Source organism: Temnothorax curvispinosus, unplaced genomic scaffold (assembly GCF_003070985.1).
Source record: "Temnothorax curvispinosus isolate PA1 unplaced genomic scaffold, ASM307098v1 QBEX01010932.1, whole genome shotgun sequence".
NCBI classification, from domain to species: domain Eukaryota; kingdom Metazoa; phylum Arthropoda; class Insecta; order Hymenoptera; family Formicidae; genus Temnothorax; species Temnothorax curvispinosus.
In genome coordinates, this window is record NW_020220712.1 from 439211 (window position 1) to 442790 (window position 3580).

General features: G+C 35.1%; 1 long non-coding RNA gene across 1 annotated transcript; it reads right to left on the minus strand.

Annotated features, from left to right (window-relative positions):
• Positions 1 to 1106: 1106 nt before the first annotated feature.
• On the minus strand, positions 1107 to 3204 carry LOC112460952. Its single transcript, XR_003041501.1, has 6 exons — positions 2975 to 3204; positions 2751 to 2875; positions 2368 to 2491; positions 1985 to 2108; positions 1607 to 1726; positions 1107 to 1297 (listed from the first exon to the last, which is right to left on the minus strand). It is a non-coding gene; the product is annotated as an uncharacterized LOC112460952 (long non-coding RNA).
• Between the last annotated feature and the right edge of the window lie 376 nt (positions 3205 to 3580).

Consider the following 3580-nt stretch of genomic DNA (forward strand, 5'->3'; position numbering starts at 1 on the left):
ATTAGTTAGGAGCTGTTAATTTGGAAAAAACCCATTTTAATCAACCGCGTATGTAATCCGAATAAATTCGACTACATTTTACGAATAATAGCAACTTTAATTTAAATCTGATATAAGCATGCAGGACATAAATAAAAATGCAAAATGTAAAATGAATAACAATATTGACTAACGCAAACTGAAAAAATCTAAGGCCCATTTTTTTTTCGATATCGTTTCGCATATATCGAGTCTCACCTCAAAAGGATGAAAAATAAGGAATTAATGACGTGAGATCCGAAAGAGATAATCAAGTTCCTGCACAATATGGAGCTAATGTGAACACTTTATGCACTCGAGCAAACAATTTGAATTTTGATAGTTACATCTTATTACGATTATTATACTACTACTTAAAAATCAAGTATTTATATTAACGCGAATTTAAGTAATCAAGTTGAAAATAATTGTTACAAAACATTATCTATTTTGCAAAACATCATTTATCAGATCTCACGTCATATCGCTTTAACTATAGTATAAAAACCAGTTATCAATACATATATGAATAGACCGTGAAAGCTTAGGCTAAAATTGGTGCGTTATAGGAACAAATAATTTTAAATAATGATCGTGAACACACACAATTTTGTTAAATGGCTTACGTAAAAAATATATTAAATAGATTGTATATACATAACAATAAATGATTAAAATAGTGCAAAGTACTTTTTATCTTCACTAGACACTACAGACGCGCGCTTTGCGCGCGCTATTTATAGCTTTAACATTATGCTATTACTATTACACTATTAACCCTTGATACACACAACTGTCAAAATATACAATGACAGCTGCAAATGAAGTAAGCGCAGCAAGAGAACCAATCGGCATCGCGGAAAAGTGACAACAATACCTATAATACGACATGCCCTTTTTAGAAGAAGAAGAAATCGTGATATATGCAAGCTAAAAGCATCTCTAAGCGTATTATATATTGCATTCTTGCACCAATTTATGTAACACTTAATCCTGAAAGATATTTGGGATGGAATTTACAATGACAAAATGTACGACAAATCAATTTATGTGATTTATCCAAGATTAAATGTTAAATCCTAATCTGACCCAGTCATACCATTTTAAGACAACGAATCTATGAAACGTAACATATGTAATAATTTATTGTGATAACTTGACACCGCAATATATTTGACGTAATTGTCATAAATTCATTACCTCAATTATGAAATTTTAATCATCACTCACCGACCGATGCGCAACAGTGGAGTTATTCTGCAACGTCGCTACGATGATTCTGTAACAAAGAAATGTAGAATAATCCGAATTAAAGCAGGGTGCAAGAAAGAGAGACAGTCAATATTTCAAAAAATGATTACTATATAAACACTAAATTTTATATTATTGTTTATTAAGCAAATTTAATGAAATAATTTTGTAATTTCTTAAGAATACTCTATCCATTGAACATAAGCTTCTATAGAATTTCTAAAATAAAACTATTTTTCTCTAACTTTTATTTTCTGAATAACTATCCGGTTAAAAAGTAAATGACCCATCAGTATAAGATATAATATGTGTATATGTATAAATAAATTATATTTACCGCTTGTTGCTCCGTCGGCGCCTGATGCCTCCTCCTAGGCCTCCACCTCCTCTCAGGTTGCTCGGGATGTCAGTTACTGTTTCCTCGATGCGAAGATACTCCTTCCTGCGTGGATATTTTCTGTAACATAAAAATAATCGAATCGACTAAATAATTGTCACGCACATCGAACATCTTATTCGTTATTACGATTAATGTTTTCCTAAATTACATCTTCGAAAAAAGTCTCTACGTTAGAATCAACTTGAATCAAATTTTTCGATTTATTTTTTTTTACTAATTTATATTCCAAAACATGGTTTAATGTAGCAACTAAATAAAAACAAACGAAAAAAGGATTCTATAATATCTTTAGAAAAAATAAAAAATAACACTTACCAGAAGTGTTAAGTACGCCGATGCCCGATGCCTCTCCTAGGCCTCCACCTCCTCTCAGGCTGCTCGAGATGTCCATCGTGTTCCCTCGATGCGAAGCTGATGGTCCTTCCAGCGTGGATATTTTCTGTAACATAAAAATAATCAAATCGATTAAATAATTGTCACGCGCATCGAACATCTTATTCATTATTCAGATTAATGTTTTCTTAAATTACATCTCCAAAAAAGATCTCTACGTTTCAATCAACTTGAATCAAATTTTTCAAATTATTCCTTTTTACTAATTTATATTTCGAAACACGGTATAATGTAGCAACTAAATAAGGATAAACGAAAAAAGAAATTCTATAATATTTTTAGAAAAAATAAAAAGTAACACTTACCAGAAGTGTTAAGTACGCCGATGCCCGATGCCTCTCCTAGGCCTCCACCTCCTCTCAGGCTGCTCGAGATGTTCATCGTGTTCCCTCGATGCGAAGCTGATGGTCCTTCCAGCGTGGATATTTTCTGTAACATAAAAATAATCGAATCGATTAAATAATTGTCACGCGCATCGAACATCTTATTCATTATTTAGATTAATGTTTTCTTAAATTACTTCTCCAAAAAAGATCTCTACGTTAGAATCAACTTGAATCAAATTTTTCAAATTATTCCTTTTTACTAATTTATATTTCGAAACACGGTATAATGTAACAACTAAATAAGGATAAACGAAAAAAGGAATTCTATAATATTTTTAGAAAAAATAAAAAGTAACACTTACCAGAAGTGTTGGTACGTTGATGCCCGATGCCTATCCTAGGCCTCCTCCTCCTCTCAGGCTGCTCGGAATGTCAGCTACGCAGCATTCCCTCGCTGCTCCGATGTCACGTTCAGCGTCGTTATTTTCTGAAATATTCAAATGAACGATTCGATTAAATAAAGACAGAAGAGATAGAAAATTTTTGGACATAAGTAACATAGTACGTAAAAATCAATTACACTCACCACTTTCTTTCAGGCTGCTCTGGCCGCAAAATCCACCTCCACCTTCGGGTCAAATAGGAGTCTCGAGCCACATTGAGACTCGTGGCAATGCAGTGTGACTTCATCCATTAAGCAAGAAAAATTAAGAAGCCATTTCGGCCATATTGCATTAATTTTACGACGTTGTTGCAAAATAGTCGAAATGTTTCTTGACCTTTCTCGCTTAATAGAAATGTAATTGCTAAAAGGAATTAAAAATTATTCTCTACCTTTTTTTTTTTTTTTTTTTAACGTGGTGGAAATCTTCGAAAGACTCCCCTGCCCTGAGGAAGGGAGGGAGAGTGTCGGATTCTACGCGCACGCGTACCACCGTTACGAGGGGCGCTTCAGAAGACCGAAATCCCCTGAGCCTCCCTCAGCGTGGCATCGCGCGCCCATAGCCTACCGACTAAAACCACCACGAGCGACACTGATCTAACTTTCTAAGGGTGGTGGGTGTCGATCCGCAGACACACGCGCCGCGCGACTCTACGCCCTATAATCCACCCGTAATCTCGCAGTGTTGGGTGGGTGTCGATCCGCAGACACACGCGCCGCGCGGCTCTACGCCCTATAATCCACCCGCAA